The sequence below is a fragment of the Desmodus rotundus genome, chromosome 11 (assembly GCF_022682495.2).
Source record: "Desmodus rotundus isolate HL8 chromosome 11, HLdesRot8A.1, whole genome shotgun sequence".
In the NCBI taxonomy this organism is placed as follows: domain Eukaryota; kingdom Metazoa; phylum Chordata; class Mammalia; order Chiroptera; family Phyllostomidae; genus Desmodus; species Desmodus rotundus.
This window is the reverse complement of record NC_071397.1, coordinates 21,099,966-21,118,207: the sequence shown is the minus strand read 5'-3', so window position 1 is coordinate 21,118,207 and position 18,242 is coordinate 21,099,966.

Sequence of the window (18,242 nt, the reverse complement as noted above, 5' to 3'; positions counted from 1 at the left end):
TGGGGTTCCTGCTCTTTGGTACACAGTGACACTGTGTGATAATTGAAGTTATTTCCCTCAGCAAAGACTGGTTTTCTGGAAAGCTTTTTCCAGAGGATTCAAATTTCAGTAAGACTCTGAAGAATCTTAATTGTGTTTAGGTGAACAGAAAGGGGTAGAAAGTTAAAGAGAGTGGGGTGTGGGGTGAGGATTTTGTTTAGAAGGAAGGAGTGGTTTCCTTAGAATGTCTACGTGTTACTGAAAATGTTTCTACAAACTTTGCAAGGTTCAGAGACAAGAAAACACAGTATATCTATTTTGAGAAATTCCATGCACAGGATCTGATGGCATTTCTTGGTTTCTTCAGTTTAAGGCGGGGGTGTCAAACTCATTTTCACCGGGGGCCACATCAGCCTCGCAGTTGCCTTCAAAGGGCCGAATGTAACTTTAGGACTGTATACACGTAACTGCTCCTTAACAGTTAAGCGAGAGCTCCGTGCTGCCGCCGGGTAGAAACAAGGTGGAGGGCCGGACTCAGTCTGAGGGCCTGGTGTTTGCCACCTGTGGTCTGAGGCATCATACTGTAGTTTGTTCTTCTGAGGAGCTGGGACGAGCAAACAATGTTTGTTCTTGCAGTTCTTCATGTTTGATATTTGTGCAGTTTTAATAGAATGTATTGGGGTGACATTGGTTAAATAGGTTTCGGGTATATAATTCTATTAAAAGACGTGAATAATTAAGGAAAATTCTGTATAAAAGGTAAATGTTTATTGACAGCTATTTCCATTGGAAGTGTCACCTCCTCCACTTCATAAGGTCTTTGAGAGATTGTCGCTTTTGAGCTCCACTGCCCTTGGCCTCGGACATTTCCCACAGATTGGACTGGTGATCATAAAGTCCCGTTCTTCTAGGGTGTCCAACTTTTCGGTGTCTCTGAGCCACACTGGAATAAGAGTTGTCTTGAGCCACACATTAAATACACTGTGACACATAATCACGCACAAAAAATCTCAATGTTTTAAGTAAATTTACAATTTTGTTATGGGCCACATTTGTAGCCATTCTGGGCTGCATGCAGCCCACGGGCCACAGGTTGGACACCCCTGCGACCTGATTAGGGTAGAAATGGCATGTGATTCCCAAAAGATCCATAAGAATTATTGCCTGGATTGACATACACACCTAGAAGAGGGAATCTGGGGGTGTTAAGCTGGAACAATGTGACTCTGGGGCAGCTCTTTGCAGTCGGGTTCTTACTGCAAGCAGTGGAAACCCACTCTGGATGGTTTAAGCAGAAAAGAAATTTAGGACAAAGTTACAGGCTAGCAGAAGGAATCCCTGGGATGCCCAAGAACCAGGCACTATGTTCAACAACCAGCAATATGGCCCCAAATTATTTCCCAGGACGGGTCCAGTGAGGACACCCATCGCCACTGTGGCTGAGCACAAAGCCCCCCTGCAGAGCTGACACTGTGAGCACAGGTCCCTACCTGGGACGTGAGCTTGGCAGGGAGAGGGGCTCAAAGTTTTTAAAGAATCTTTTCTCTTCCTTTGCTTTTTTGTGTGTCTGGTTCCAAATTTAGGATGGCTGTGTTTGGCTGCTGTTGCCTGGGTTACATGCTGGGGCCCCAGCTGCATAGGAGTTTGGGAAATCAGGCATCTGACATTTTTCCTCTTCTGCAGTGGGAGGGCACGTGCCCCACCAAGACTTATGAGGTGGGAAATTCCCGAGCAGGGAAAGGAGTTCCAGATGCTGTGGAACAAAAGAGTGACCAGTACCATTACAACAGCTACTTTTCCTGGTTGTGGGGGAACCGGTCTACAGAATTAAGCGGAGGTAGAGGAGGGAAAGCAGAGAAATGATGAGACAGACAAAACCCAGATGATATTATTGAAGCCTCTGAATCGAGATGTGCCTAAGACTTTTTAAAAAAACAAAAAAACCCAAACCAAAAAACACTGGCCTGTTTATTTAAGCTGATAAATTCCCCCATTGGCTTGAGTTACAAACTCCCTTTTGAGCTGAGCATCTGTCACTTGTAAACAGGAGACGCCTGCCTTATATGGTGCTACTTTCATTATTAGTGTTGAAATCATATTCTTGCTTCTTGATTGGGACATTCTTACTGAGTTTCCTCTGCCAGGACTTTCTGAACACTCTTGAGATGTTGGCACACGGACAAGCCTGGGTGAGGAGGGAGAGAACCACCGTGCCTGTCAGCCAGCCTTCTCCTGTGTCCCCGCTCCCTCAAATAAAGTCCCCAGCTTTTCTGTAACTTTTCTTCAGTCTCCTGTATTTTAAAGAATATTGTTCTCCTGAACAGCCGAAGAGACTGTGAGAGCCAGCTCTGGGTCCAATTGCAGGGTCAAGATGTCTACTTTGACTCTAAAATGTGTAGATTTGTGCAGGAATCCGTTTCTAAGCACAGGATCGGGGGCTGAATCCTTCCCCTTCAGGAACCGACATGCCTGGGGTCCCGTGGAATTCGTTTTCTGATGTGGGACTCACCCGGGGATTTCTCCTCTGGAGGAATGAATGCCTTGGAGTCGTCTCCTCATTCCCCAGGGCACGGCGCTTATTGTCTTGCCCCCTTTGCCCTCTGGCCTCCCTATTTCACGGGTTCACCCCCATCACAAGGAACTCACTTCAGCTCCGCTAGGCAGGGACCTGGGGATGGGTGCTGGACCCTCTTTCCTGCTTGTCTGATGTCTTCCCTTCTCTGAAGGTCCAGGGAGCTGGGACCTTTAGGGCTTCAGCTCAGGAGAAAGGCGTGAGAGTCAGAAATTTAAAGAACTGAAGAAGGGGGTCTCTAATGTCTTCTAGACATCCCAAGCAGTACTCATTCCTCCTGAATGGCTGAGACCCTCCTGTGCAGAGTGTGGCTGTCTCACCTGATATTGAGAGGCTGGACTGCAGATTCTACGTGTCTCTGGCACTTTGGGGTCTGTGAGAACTGGACCCTCAACCCAAACTGTCATTTCCTAGGGAACTGTGATAAATTCCAGGCTGCCAAGAGCTGGTGAACCGCCAGGAGAGGAAAGGATGATCAGGGTGGGTGGGATAAATCTGGGCTGGAGCCGAGGCAAGTGAGGCCTCTGACCCCTGGCCTGGCCCGAACGGCTCGGGCCTTTATCATCAGGATGCAGCAGTTGGACTAGGATGCTCTGTTGTTTAACAGAGCTGAGGTCAAACAACCTTTAAGACATCCCTCTCTTACCCCGTCTCAATATACACATTTAGACTCTTAATCCTCTTTCTGCCTTAGAATTTGCAGTGAAGCTACTGAGTAAATAGCAGATGCTGAAGAGCTGAGTGGTGATACATTTTTAACTTTTCAAGCGCGGATGGCATTTAACTTCTCTTGAAGCTCCCAGACTCTGGGATACATCACACTTGTTGGCTAGATTTCCCTTTGAACCTGAAGGCTTTCGGCAGACATGAGTAACTGGTGAGCAGAGGCCGTGGTCGGCATGTGCTTGTAGATCCCGGGGGAAGTGAAAACGGGTTTTTAAGATGACCTTTCAATTCTTTAAGGCATTTCCTTTTCTCATAACAAAATTATATAGTAAGCTGATTAGGAATATGTAAATAAGCCGCCTCTTTCCTCTCATTTTCATCTGTTGCTCTGCAAAATCTGTTCTCTCTCTGGAAATGGAAGGAACTGATGTAATTGTTCTGGGTGGAAGACAGTGAGGAGCCATGGGATCCCTGCCAACGACATTTCCTGCCAGGGCCCGCTCCTTCCCGCAGTTTAATTATGAGTGATTGTTTGGGCTGCGATGTGAAGAAATATTAGAGAATGGAAAAAAAGAAGAACAGAGCTCAGAATATTCTGCTGCAACTGATTCATGTTTTGGCAAGAACTCTCAACTAGATTTTATACTTTAGCCTTGTGACGGTATCATAGGGAGCAACCTTGCCATATAAGCACATGAAGCCCCATTCCACGGTTTATTTTGAAAAGGTCCGAGTGAAAGCATTTGAAAAATGCAGGAATAACATAGCCATCGGGTAAAGTTCTGTGTTAATCAGTGCAGTGCCCACATAGAGGGACCGAAGTTATTTTAAACTGGATGTTAGCACCCCTATATTTAGCTGGTGTGTCAAATTTTACGGCTTAGTTTTCATATACTTGAAAAATCTCACATTTTACAGAAAGGCTGTGACTAGTTCTCACTGTGTGTGCTCAGGGGTGGATATAAAGCCAGGGGAAGCTGAACCCTGTGAGAAAGGCTGGGAACAGAGACTTTGTTTTTTTAAGATTCAGATCTGAGTCCTGCGATGCCAGAGCAGGGGTATCCTCAGGTGGCTGCTCGGGGAGGGAACAGAGGCGAGCAGGAGGCTGAGTATCAGATGCCCCAAGGGGAATTTGGGGTTTCTGTTTTTTGATTAATAAAGTAAAAGACAAATACAAACACACAAAAAGAAATTTAAAATAACCTTGTATCCTACCACCTAGGGATAAATCCAGGAAGCCTTCATGTCTTTTCCTATGGGTGAATTTACACATAAGCACGTATTTTTGGATAATTAACACACATTCAATGTAAAGTGTTTAATAATATATTCTTCCAATTAAAATATATCATGAGCATTTCCCTTGCTGTTAATTAAAAGGAAACAAGGTTTAGTGGCTATGATTACATTGTGGTTATTTTAATTTGTATTTTTTCATATTTATGGACATTTATGAAATTCATCTTTGGTGAATTGCCTATGTCCTTTGCCCATATTCCTATTGGGGAGGACATTGAATTCATCCAAATTGTTTTGAAAGATCTCCCTGTTAAACATATTGATCCTTCAATTATACATTGCAAACATTTCATAGTTGTTTGCCTTCTTTTTTGTTCAGAATTTTGTATTTTACTTTACTGATTTTTTAAGAGAGGAGGGGAGGGAGAAAGAGAGACAGACAGACAGACAGACATCAATTCGTTGCTCTACTTATTTATGTATTTATTGGTTGCTTCTTGTAGGTGCCCTGACAGGGATCAAACCCACAACCTCGGTGCATCGGCACAACACTAACCAACTGTGCTAGGGCCGGGATTTTTTTTTAAATAGGAAGATTTGCATGCTTATACAGTCACGTACATCAGATTTTTTTCTTCCTCCTTCCTTCCTTCCTTCCTTCCTTCCTTCCTTCCTTCCTTCCTTCCTTCCTTCCTTCCTTCCTTCTTTCCTTCCTTCCTTCCTTTCTTTTTTCTTTCTCTCTCTCTCTTTCTTTCCCTCCCTCTCTCTCTCTCTCTTTCTTTCTCTCTATTGTTATTCTATTAAACTTGTCCCAATTTTTCCCCCTTTGCCCTCTTCTGTCCGGCCCACTCCCCACTCCCACAGTCCATCCCACACTGTTGTCCATGTCTGTGGGTCATTCATACATGTTCTTTGGCTCGTCCCTTCCCTTTCTTTCCACCATTACCCCTCTGCTCCCCTCCCCACTGGCCACAGTCAGATTCTATGCCTCTGGTTCTATTTTGCTTGTTAGTTTATACTGTCCATTACATTCCTCTTATAAGTGAGATCATATGGTGTTTTTCTTTCACCAACTGGCTTATTTCACTTAATGCTCTCCAGTTCCATCCATGCTGTTGCAAAAGGTAGGAGTTCCTTCTTTCTCTCTGCTGTGTAGTATTCCATTGTGTAAATGAACCAAAGTGTTTTGATCCACTCATCTGCTGATGGGCACTTAGGCTGTTTCCAGCACTTGGCTATTTAAATAGCCCTGCTATGGGCGTAGGGGTGCACAGGTTCTTTTAAATTGGTGTTTTGGGATTCTTAGGGTGTGTTTCCTTCTGCTTTTATGCCCAGAAAAGCCTTTGGGCCCCAAGATCAGGTACTTTTCACCCAAGTTTTCTTCAGTTCTTTCATGGACTTATTTTGCATTTAACTCCTTCTTACATCATGAACTTCTTTTGCTGTGTGATGTGCAGGCGGGTGTCTGATTGCCTATGCTGTTGCTGAGTGAGTGTTCTTGTCTCTTCTGAATTGATTTCTGTCTATTCTCATACCGTTAGCACTGCGATAGAATTATTATAAGCTTTATAATGTGCCCTTATATCTGAAGGTAAGGCCTTCCCCCTCTTTTTTTTTTTTTTTTTTTTTTTTTTTTAGCTATACCTTCAGAATTTGCTTGGCTATTTATGCTAGTTTAGTTTTTTTAAAATAAAATTTAGAATTATTTTATCAATTGCCTTTGAGAAAGTTTCCACTTCGGGAATATAATGTTTCTCTCAATTTATTTAAGGAGTCTTTTATATTCTTCCTTGATATTTTATAGTTTTCCTCACAAAAACCCTAACACAAATAGTCTGTTAAAAAAACAAACTTAATTTAGTGTTTAAAAAACACTTTGATGCAAGTAAAACAAAATAGCTGACAATTTCCTATTGTAGAGCTCACCCTTGCATTCGTGAGCTATTCCATAGATTTGTAGAATACAGAAGAATTAATTCTAATATCTGAATAATATCAAATCAGATATTTTATAAAAATAAAAAGACTTTTCTTTTTTTATCACATGTGTCAAACAAGCTCAAATATTTAAAACTCTTTATAATTTATTTAATGCATTTACTGAAAAATTTCAATAAGCTTTCACCTTATGATCTTGCATATCCAGTCAGAAAGTGAAAGCGATCATAATATTAACAAATTGTTCCTTCTTTATAAAGCTATCAATGATTAAAATATTTTTTAAATTAATTGAGTGTTTTTAATTGAACCAAAGGTCTGTTGGCTTTAGTTAATGAAGATGACCAAAGCAATCATTTCTTGACATTCAGCTAATAGTTGATATCCTGGATTTAAACCTAGTACCTACTTGCACTGATTTCTAAGCAACCTGTACTCAGCCTAGTTAATTTCCAAAGATGGAAGAAAATACTGTGTTGCCCATTCTATAGATAGAGTTCATCTCAGCAAGTAACAAACTCTATTTATACTAGAGTAATTATGTTGACTTCTTTTTTCTACCAAAATAGTCACAGTTAAATGAAATGAATGGTATACTAGCTCATACTTGAAGACTGCTGTGGAGGATTAAAAGTGAGAGACCACTGGAAATTTCTCTTCCTCAGCACTGTGGAGAATATGAACAGGAAATGCCCTGAGTGACACTCCCTGACAGGGAATTAATGGTAGGAAGTGACCTTGAAGCTAAGCTCCCAAGAAATATAAACACGCTTTCCCTATCAGCTGAGGGCAGACAGTTCTGAAACAAAGGAAAGTGTAAATAAATGTTAATGGCAGTGCGAAGGAGCCAGTGTGGAGTGAGGACCTCATTCCAACCACGACCGACCCGGCAGGAATTTACATCCAGCAACAGTGCTCTGCGCCCCGCAAGCCCACGCCTGCACTCCGCCCACTCCTGCACTCCTACCCAGGATTTCCTCCCAGCTGCAGAGAAGTCCACCTACTTAGTCCTGAGTTTTTTCCATTGCAGTAAGTCAACTTGTGTGTTTCATCATCCACCAAAAATCACTATAAAAAATGCCATTTTAGGTCTTCCTGATTAATCCACATATCTAAACAACATACCTTTAAAGGCCATAGATTCTGAGATTTAAAACTTTATTTTTGTCTAGTCTGTTAGTCAGAAATTATAATAACTTAAAAGGGTAAAGTTCTTCTAGAATAATTTACCTTAATTTTTAGAATCATTTATAAAACATGACAATACAAATACTGTGAAAATACTGACCCCGTGCCCACCTAGTGAGTCAAAGGAGAGATTGTTGACCAATTCCTGATTAAAGGGCTGAGATTAGTACACACTGAAAATGCTCCATTTCATTGCATAGTTTTTAAAATAAAGCGATTGTACTTAAATGATTCTGGGTATTCATGACATACCTTTAAAAATTATTTCACTTCCAAGTAAGAGAAGACCCTGGATGAGTGGGCTTAGACAATAAGGGTACTTGTTATCTGATAACAAGAAGTCCAGTGGCAGACGATCAGAACAAGGTCGGTTCCTTGGCTTGGTCGCCTAGGTTCTGCGCTCTGGCATTCTCAGAGTGTTGTAAGGGATCGGTCATCTCCCCTCATTCTCTCAAAGCGTTGTTTCCAGACACAAAATTAGCTGTAGAAGAATGTGACTGTGTTCTTATTTCTGGGTTTTGAGAGGAAGAAAATATTTTTCAGAAGTCCCCAGAAGACTTTCCCTCACATCTCATTGGCCAGATCTGGGCCACGTGCCCGCTCCTAGATTAATCACTGGCAAGGAGAATAGAATGGCCACTGTGGGTTCAGACTAATCAGGGTCTCTACTCTGAATCACATGGGGGAGTGATAAATAGGCAAACAAATTTGGGATCCTACTAGTGAGAAAGAACGAGAAGGCTGTTGAATAAACAATGGGCATTAGAGAGTGATTTCATCATGCATGCAGAGTAATCAATGGATGACTTTTTAATCAGTTTCAAAGATTTTAATATTGATTTTAAGTAAAAAGGAAAAGCTGCTACACTTATATTTCTGATGTGGCATTGAACTTTGTGTTTATTTGTAAGATCATAGAGATATTATGTATTCTTGAAATTTTAAACTAATCTAGGTGTAACTTTGAGGAGATTTCATTGTTTGTTAATTAATTAAGGTAGAGCATCTACAGGTGCATTTTTAATAGTACAAAGGACATCCCAAAACTTTAGAAATGTCATTCATCTTCCACGGGCGACCACTTCTCCCTCTAAATACAGATTAACCCAGTGGGAATGCAACCTCCAACGAGCTGCTGCTTCACCAGCTGCTAAAATCACTGTGCCCTTTTCTTGCCGTGAAGCCGTTTTCCACTTGTGGTGCAGTGGAAACACTCATCTGGAAGAAGCCAGCATCTGTCCTTCTGAGAGGTGCTGGCCTAGAGTTCAAACCAAATCCCATCAACCTAATTGCTCTTGCCGCATGGTCTCAGGCGTGAAGAATTCTCCCTTTGTCTGCAACCTGACAGAGGGCAGAGCTCCTCAAGATACATTGCAAGAGTTGAGAGAAATACGACTTTTCATGACATCCTCCTCTTGGGTAGTTGCTTTCTTGGCGCTGTTTGGTTATACACTTGGATGTTGCTACATTAAAAAAAAAGTCTTTTCAAATGGGCTCAGCCCATTCTCACTTCTGATACTCAGCTTCTGAGAATTGACATGATCTCAGCCAGACATGCGTCAGATGTTCCTGTTGTAAGACTTGACCGTCCACGCTAAAAGCCTGCCCCTGCCCGGGGACTGTGGTCTCCACAGTTGGCAGAGGGAGGTGTCTCTGGAGCACCACCTAGGCTCAGCCTTGGCAAGACTGTGCCGTGACCCAGGTTTTGTCTGATAAGCCAGACTGTCTCATCTTTTGGTCCTTTTTGTACGTTCATCTCCCGTGCTGTGTCAGCTTTTGTCTCTGCTTCCTTCTTTATCCCTTTGCTCCACTCGAAATGTGATCTCAGAAAAGGAATCCAATAACCTTAATAGCATACAGGGCTACATGCTATAAGGTTAGAGACACATTTGCATTAATCCTTCCCTTGAATGTTCAAGTGAGACAAATCTCTAGGTCAAGGAATACATTTCTAATTGTGACATTTAGTCTTTGGTAAAAGCCAGTAAGAAAGATTTCTTTCTTGCTGTTCTTTTCTTGCTTTCTGTTTTAGGGGTTGGAATTCTTCCCAGGGACCTTAATATCCTCTCATATCCCAAGGTGCCTTCCTAGTATAAGACAGGGGGCTGTGGTGAAATGAAAACAGACTTGGAAAGAATGGATTGTTACAGAGGATGTCAAGGTTTAGAGTCAAGTCCATCGTATCGAGGAAACCAGCTTCCTCCCTCCCCCTCCGTGAAGCTTTGGCGAGTGAGAGCTGAGAGAACATTTTACTACCATGTTGGATCCATGGTCCTGTAACCTTAGGTGGTCCTCTGGCCTTCGTGAATTAGACTGTCAGGAATACATTTGACTGAAGTAGTTATTTGAATAAACTAAACTATTAGAAATACCTTAGAATATCCCAAACACCACATTTATGTGCCTCATACAGCCAAAGCAGAGGGGAGGCATATTCCATTGAAACATGGCAAGAAATAAAAAAGCAAAACCATTAAAACAAGAAGAAAAAAAAAGATTCAAGAACCAAGAAGTTAAGGGATAAGAGTAGTTTTATACTACAACGTTATTTATAAGAAACCATTCTTGGATGGTTAAAACTTAGCCCAGCCCTTAGTATCAAGAGACAGTTGAGGGTACACAGGTCTTATCATCTCCCTTGTTCATTCATTTGGAGAGAAAAAAAATTCACTCTCATTTGAAGACCGTCTCATGTAGAATTTTAGATGGGGAACATCGAACAACACAGAAGATACGACGGCCAAGTGAGGAGTGAGGATAGCTCTTTAAGAGTACTAGCGATTTGAGGAGGTGAGGGCGAGGTTTGGCGTGAGTTGTAATTGGTTTTTCATGGTGAGTTTGACGCTTGACTGGTTACAAGATTAAGCAGTCTCAGATTTAATCCTGAGAGTAAAGGAGGCTCCAGAATCTATTTTGTGGACCTCAAAATATATGTTTTCTGGAATCATTACCTATGAAGCAAGGTTCTAGAGAGGTAACATAAGCACCCACATCCTCTCTCGGGGAAAGTGCGTTCTACAGCCTCACAGGGCTTTCACAGTATTCAGTTCACTGGTGACTCAGAAACAAAAATGTGATCGAAGTACTTTCTTGGAACTCATATAGTCCCTCTTGTGCAAGCCTGAAAAGATGCCCGGCGACAGCTATGGTAAACCACTTTGCCCTCTCCAGGAGAGATCAGACTGCTTGAATTTCTGAACCCTCTTTTTCTGGGCTCTTTAAAGAGAGAGATAACATCTAGCAAATTGGGTAGAATAAGATCTGAGCTGCTTTTACCCTGTAATCTTTACTCAGGGAAAAGCAAACTGTAGCCCCAAAGCCGTCCAAGAGAAAATGAAAGGAGCCAAGTTCATCCGTCTGAGAACCAGGCGAGGCTTTGGATGGGAAGAGCAGCGCAGCACAAAGCCCCTTTCACCAGCTGCTCCTGCGATGCAGATGGTTCGCTATGGATGGAGATAAGCTGGATTTATGGGAGGGGTCTCCCCAAAGGGTCTAGCACGCAATCTCCTCTCCTAGCCAAACAGGAAAGCTCATTCATCTGTTAACAACATCCAGGAGAAAATGGCCCTTGAAGATGGTATCTGTAAAAGAGCATTGTGCGCTAGTAAAAGACACTGCTTGTTTCCATGCAGGCGGAGGAATCACCCAGGCTTCCAGTTCTTGTGCGACTCCTCTCTGAAAGGTCGCTGCCTACATGTTCTCATGCAGAGCACCTGACGCCGCCGCTTCTGCCAGGATCCATTAGTTCCGTCTCCATGGCTCCCTTCGCCAATTAGAAGGAATTTAACATTAATGAGGGTCTGGGACACTAAAGCGCTCCGCATCAACAACTCAACTGGCAGAGACACGTACTCCGTCAAAGATGTAGATATTTGTTTTTTTCCATTCTAATGAAATTAGACAACACTCATTATGCTTGTAATGCATTTATCTTGGCAGCCAACCTATTGAATGCTTGCTGATTACATCAACATCAGCTCGGATGTCCTGCGCCCACTGCGAGTCAGTCCAGGTCAATCCAGTCCAAATTATCTGCCCTGTTCTGTAATGCTCTTCCTGTTGATCTAATTAATGTTCCGCGTTGCCACCTCTTAGCAATATAGGCATTGCTTTCAAGGCGGAGGTTCTCAGAGTCCCGCGCTGGTTTTCATCCTGGGAAGGCATAGTCGCCGCGGGAGCGTCTGGAAATGTGTGTGTGTGTGGGGGGGGGGGGGTGGCATTGTGGATTGTTCCGATCGGACTTTTGTAGGCAGGGACCCGGGATGCTAAACACCCTGAAACGTGTACAACAGACCCTTCCAATGAAGGACTCCCCCGCCCAGAAGATCCAGGGCTATCTACAAGCAGAGAAGTATTGCCCCAAGCAGAGAAGTATTCCACCTCTCAGACCCAGGCTGGCGCCTGCTCGGCATTCCACTCATCTCCGTCCGAAGCCAGTCTCCTAAAACACACAACTAACAGTAACGCCACAGGCGATCAGCCTCAACACTGCTCCCCCTGTGCACCGTGCACCACGGAGACCGCCTGGTGCAAGGTCAAAAGACCGGTACTTCAGGCTCCTTCTAACATTTGCCAGCGTCTTAACCTCTGTAAGCCTCAGTTTCCCCATCAGTAAAGTGAAGGCATCAGAAGTACCTCACAGAGACGTACGCATTAAGATAGATGATGAGTGTGTGATCACTTTGTACCTAAGAGGGATCTGTACCTACTATGGTACAGGATACCTATTATGTTTGTGTGGCCTGCTGTTTCCGCTGCCTGTGACACTTAGGGAAAAGAAGCGTAAGCCTGGTCCCCAGAAGTTCGAGAAAGTGGTCTTCCAGAACAGGCATTCCTTTGTCAGTGTAGGGATGCCGTTTGTTCTCCGTTCCGGGCTGCACACGTGAAAGGTGTCAGCCATCCGCGTTTCATGAGGGAATGCACCAGAGCAGTTACGGAAGGGGAGCTAGTCTCCTATGGCCTTTGGTTATGGCCGGCCCTGGTAGGGATTCAGGGCAGGGAATCAAAAGAGTTAGGGCAGAGGCAAGGCTGCGGTAAGCCCTAAAAACTTGGGGAGCAATGTAGGGCAGGGCGAGTTTCCAGGCTGATCTGCCATGTGGAAGAATCGTACAGCCTCCCAAGAGGCACTGATCTGGGATCTTTGTCCAAACGTGCAGACACCTGGGGACTTGCCCAGTCGTGGGGGAGGACTGCTGGTGCTGCGGTCCTTCCCAGAGGGCGGGGAAGCCGGGGGCTAGCTGGTGGGAGTGGAGCAATCGTGTTTAAGGTCAGAAGGATGGGGGTCAGGGGGATGGAAAAGGCAGATGGATGGGGGGGTCAAAAGGTACAAACTTCCAATTATAAATAGGTCATGGGATGCAATGTACAGTGTGGTACCTGTAGTTAGCATGTTGTGTTGTACATTTGAAGGTTGCTGAGAGAGGAGATCTTAAAAGTTCTTATCACACCCTGGCTGGTGTGGCTCAGTGGGTTGGGTGTCCTGCAGACCAAGGGTGGCCTGTTCGATTCCCACTCAGGAAACTCACGTGGGTGGTGGGCCAGGTCCCTCCTGGTCGGGGGTGTGCAAGAGGCAACCGATCAATGTTTCTCTCTCTCTCCGCCCCCCATCCCTTCCCCTCTCTCTAAAAAAATAAAATCTTTTAAAAAAATTCTAATCATGAGAAAAGTGCTTGTAACTACACATGGTAACATGTTAACTGGACACATTGTGGTGATCATTTCACAGTGTATACAAATACTGAATCACTCTGTTGTATGCCTAAAACTAATGTGACATTATATGTCAGTTAAACCTCAATTGAAAAAATCAGCAGGAATGGGAGGGGCTGTGCCCAAATGTAAAGTCAGAAAGTATTGGGTTGGCCAAAAAGTCTGTTACTTTTTTCCTGTAAAATAAAAGATACATTTTTTATTTTCACTAATAACTTTATTGATCTGGGTATTTTGAGTATGATAGCTCTCTCCAGCTATTGGCTTCTAGTGGGAAGAGGCCAGGGTACTTCTAAACATCTTCCAATGCATTAGACAGCCCACAGCTAAAAAAAAAAAAAAAAGAATTATTCGGCCAAAATGGCAGTAGTACCAAGAAGCTTTGCAAACCACTCTTGACACATTTGATCAGTCACGGCACCTTCCCCACACACTGTACTTTGAGTTTCAGTTGTGGTTTTTTGACTTTTCTTGTAATAATTAAGCAGAATATGCCGGAAATGTTGTATCTTTTCTTCTATCTTCATTACTAAAGTGGCTGCACAAAAATTCACCAGTTTTGATAAACTTTTTTTTAAGTGCACACTTATATGACAGCTGTCACAGTACAATCTAACAAAATTGTTTCTAATGAAGTTAAAGACAAGTAAGTGCTACTAGAGGCATTGTACGGAAAAAAAATGTAACGGACTTTTTGGCCAGCCCAGTATCTTGGTGTGGGGTTTCTGTGGGGAGGAACAGTTCCGTTTCTTCAAGGAAGGGCCCCAGATGGGACGTCAGCACGGTGAGAGTCAAACTCGGCTGCCTGCAAACCCAGGGCCACTGCTACTGTGGATAAATTTATTAAAAACCCCAGTGTTTTAAACCATCCAGTCCTTTAGAGATCTATTACCTGTCGGTCTATTTATAAATGTGGGATAATTGGAGAATTATTGGCTCGATTAAATAGATAAAATAGTTCATTTGAAATTATAAATAATATTGTAGAAAATTATAATGAGATAAGCAAAAATTTGAAAATTTAAGGCACTCATATTTGGGTGAATTTCCTTCATGTGTTATTACTGTTACAAGTTTTTGAAATTAAAAAAAAAAAAAACTGAGGTCACACTTTATATACACTTTTCTTTTTTTTACTTGCAAGACTGTATCTTTCTCGTCCGTCTGAATTTGGCACCTGTCAGTGTTTCATCCTCCAGTGAAACCAGAGGGGCCTGTACGAGGTCAGGCGGGGGCTCCGGGGGCCAGGACTCATTGTGCTGCCTTGGCCTGGAGACCTGATTCATATCCTCCCAGGGACCAGGAAGGTGGTGCTCCTTGATGGGAAGCCAAACGGCCAGTGAGCCAAAGGAAAAGGTTACGTCTGCTCGAAAACAATGCTCGGTGTCCTTGTGGGTGAGCCACGGGCACGCCGAGCTGTTTCCTTGCACGGGCTTCAGTAGAACCAGGACCTTTGGACCCCTCAAAAAGGCATTGGTTTGTTCGTTTTGTTGATTAGGTTCCACTTATAGCTGGGAAAGTGGAGACAACTGTATTGAAACAACAATAAAAAATGATTTAAAAAGATACTGGTTGTCTTTCTGTTGTTTGTGTTGTAAAAAACCACATCCACACACAAAAGACCTAAAAATCACTCATAAGCCCACAAAGCAGAAGCTGTTGTTGAATTTTTATTTCTGTGCTTTAGCGATATTTGTTCATTTAAAAAATCCAACCAACCAGAGATTGGCATTGTTAACATTTAGGTATCATTATTTTTTTTGAAACAAATGTGTGATTGTTCTGCCTGCAGCCTCTTCTCCCCCCTGTAGCAAACTGGCAGGAGCATTTCCCCCAGGCACAGCCTTCCACATCTCCTCAGGTAGATACCGCGTCGTTTATTGAATGTATTACAATAATGGAAAATAGTGTCCTATCATTAAGTATTTAACTTAGTTTCAAGTAATGATTACCACAGTAACAATCCAGCTAGGCAAACAACTGTGTAACCTACAAAGTCACGATGAGTAAATGCCCTGGTGACTCATGTATGCCACAGAGCGTGGGTGGGGAGAGACAGGGACATGGACAAGTGGCTCTGCTTTGGAAGGACAGTTTATTCAGCGTTTATTCAGGGCACCAAGGAATGGTGCCCTGCAAAGGTACCATGGGTATTGGCTTTCTTCATTCCATGTGATTTTTATTTTAAAACTTTTCAGTGCCTTTTAAATCCATGCTGCCAATTTTCTGCCAAGACATTTTTACCTGTTGCTAATTCATTGTCCCACCTTCTGCTCTTTTAGTTTCTATTTCTGTGAACTCTTGCTGCCACATCATTTCTGTTCTCAGGTTCACGACACTAACTGTATTTAATAAAAGGATCTTTTCGTGTCTTTCATCAGGTTTGCATAATCCCATGCACATCCCCGAGTCTGCAGCATCTGTTCTCCCTGACGCTGCGATTTTGAATTCCGCTATTGTAACCTTCCGAGCAGACCACGTCACCACACCCGTGTGAAGCCAAACAGATGGCTGGCACAGTGCGCCTGCCCATGCTCCCTCTTTGCTCATGTAACACGCTCTCGCGTCCTTCCCTCGCCGCCTGCTAGTCTCTGCCCTCTGCTTTCTTGTCACCATTGTATCCACAAGGACTTCCAACTCCAGGAGGACAATTTGAAATCCTATGAAAGAGAATCACTGCTACAGTATCATGGTCTGTCATTCTTTTGGGGATCATCAATAAACCTTCTTTTATTTATGTACAGTGCAAATCACATTATTATTCATTGGTATTCTGAGCGCATCCTATCTCATTAGTTCACTGTTCCTCAGTTTACAATGATTTTATATTTAAAGAGGACCACAAATTAGATTGTGGAATATGAGGTCTGTCCAGAAGGTATCCAGCCATATAATACGAAAAATAGAGACATTTATTGAAGAAGGTACAAAATACAAGAAACATTGTACATAGGACAATGATACCTCATTCCCCTTCAAAATAGACACCTTGGGACCTCACACAGTTCTTCCAATCACCATCAGCTGCCCCATCATATTTTCCTGAATCTCATCGAGGGTCTGAAATCTCTTCCCTTTCAAAGGTGATTTTAGTTTTGGGAAAAACCAGAAGTTTCAGGGCACCAAATCTGGGCTGTAGGGGGCCTGAGTCACCTGGGTGATTTTATGTTTAGCCAAAAAGCTTTGCATGAGATGTAATGCATGAGTGAGCATGTTGTTGAGATGAAGCTGCCAACCACCAGTTGCCCATAGCTGCAGCCTTCTGAATCGTTTCCACAGAGAAATGTTCAAGCTTCACACAAACTGTGATGCAGATTTGTTGCTCTACTTGCCCAGTCATTTTGAATGCAATAGCCACACAGTACACATGCTCACTCAATGTCATCTACTGCCCCACTGACTGGTACGGTGAAGTCGTCATTGTTCACACATGTGCATTGCAGTCCACTCTCCTTGGCTGTCAGGTCACATCGCTGTTGTGCAAACCATTCTCATTAAATTAACAATGGCTGCACTTTCTCCTGATAGACCTCGTCGAATATTTCATCTACTGTGTTGTAAGACTCAGGCAGGACTTCAGAGGCCGGCAATTCCTTTGTCTTGTTTTTCAGACTCACATAATAGTATATCAGTCTTGTGATCTGCCAAAATCACCCAGTTTAGTTTAATAGTCTACTTGGTTAGGACTAGAAGTCTTTAACTTCCATCCTATATTAATATGCCAGTCCTAAGCACTAATAAAAACTGGGAACATTATTCATAAAAATAAAATTGGGTGTGTGCTCAGACATATCTTTTAGAAAAATCAATGACTAATGTCCTAACACCTAATATTTTCAGGTTTAAAAAATGTAACTGCATTAATTAATATAATAAAAGGCTTAGAAGACAAAAACAGAGAAACTCACACTGGAATTCCAGGATCTGACTAGAACTGAAAGGGGGAGAAAAGTTATTAAGAGGTGCTTTGCTGCCCTCTGGTGGCCAATTATCTCAATAACAGAGTGGCTTAGCAGCTCACTCGGAAGGAGCTGTTCCAATCCCCAGGCTTTACAGGAAATGAAACAGCACATGGCGACCTGTGACTGGTCCAGATTGCAGTGGTCTAATTTAAGGCATTCTTATTAAGGTTACTGGATGTTTTGTACACACACACATGTACACATACACACACATATAAGTAAGGCATGTACACACATACACATGCATGTAAGTGTGTTTGCACAGGCACATAGAGCAGGTCCTCAGATGTTTCATTTAACTTAACTCTTGTTTATATAATTATCCTATGGTAACTCTGGTTTTACAAAATGTCACTTTGCTTAAATCCGCAGAAGCTATTGACGACAAGTGAGAACTTAATATATATATTCATATATATTCATATATTCAGAAAATAACGATTATCAGGAAAATTCTTCCACAGTATTTTTGATGTGGAATGAGCTCATATATTTTGATGACACTTTGACAGAAAGTTATAATTTGGAATTGAATCAATAATCAATTAAAATTCTTGTTAAAGTCAATGAAAATTTTAAGAAAAATATTTAGTATAAGTAGAAAAATTAATATTGAAAGAACATAAAATGTGCTTTGCTTTAGGTAAAACTCTGTTAAATGGAGTCTTCTGTCATTCAGAAGAGACAATACTCCACATTTTGATGTTTGTGTAAAGCAAAGATTCCACATACATTCCTATACTTCTGTTTAACCATTTGGCGGTAACAGGTATTTTCATGCAATTTAAAATAGTATGAATAATTATGACCTTTTCTAGAATATTTACAGATTTTAGATTTTTTCTTTCCTTCTTTCGTTTATATTCTTTTAATAGTTTTCCTGACTTGGAGCCATGTTTGGGGTAATTCCATATTCGAACATTCTTCCTTCCTTCTGAATTCCTTTAAATTCCAGTGAGATTTAATTAAAAGTATCAGAAGCTTAAGGA